This window comes from Gossypium hirsutum, chromosome A09 (genome assembly GCF_007990345.1).
Source record: "Gossypium hirsutum isolate 1008001.06 chromosome A09, Gossypium_hirsutum_v2.1, whole genome shotgun sequence".
In the NCBI taxonomy this organism is placed as follows: Eukaryota; Viridiplantae; Streptophyta; class Magnoliopsida; order Malvales; family Malvaceae; genus Gossypium; species Gossypium hirsutum.
The window spans coordinates 28928503-28929046 of NC_053432.1; the positions used below are offsets into that span (position 1 = coordinate 28928503).

The 544-nt window shown below is 39.3% G+C and overlaps 1 non-coding gene across 1 annotated transcript; it reads left to right on the forward strand.

Moving 5' to 3' along the window:
* The first annotated feature begins 208 nt into the window (after positions 1-208).
* Positions 209-315, forward strand: LOC121207279 (small nucleolar RNA R71). Its single transcript, XR_005902370.1, has one exon. It is a non-coding gene; the product is annotated as a small nucleolar RNA R71 (small nucleolar RNA).
* The last annotated feature ends 229 nt before the right edge of the window (positions 316-544 follow it).

Here is a 544-nt window from a genome sequence, read left to right on the forward strand (position 1 = left end):
GTCAACTTCATGAACTCTGGATACACGACTTTTTGAAGTTGTTCAGTTTTTTGGCCATTGATAGTTATTAATTACGATCCTCTCAATGATCTCATAAGCCTCATTATAAGAATTATACAAAATTGCACCATTCGCAGAAGCATCTACTTTCAATCTTGTATGTGGATTGAAACCATTATAGAATGTCTCCAACTGGATACAATGAGGAATCCCATGATGAGGACACTTACGAAGTAACTCCTTGAATCACTCCCAAGCCTCATACAAAGACTCATCATCCAACTGTTGGAAAGTTGTGATCCCATTCCTCAACTTAGCATTTTTGCTAGGCGGGAAATACTTAACCAGAAATCTCTCTACTAATTCTTTCCATGTAGATATGGAACTTGGTGGCAATAAATTGAGCCATGCTCGTGCTCGATCTCGCAACGAGTATGGAAACAACTTCAACTTTAGTGCATCTTCAGTCACAACGGCTATCTTGAATGACTCACTCACCTCCGTAAACAATAAAAAGTAGAGATGTGGATCGTCCGTGGGCATA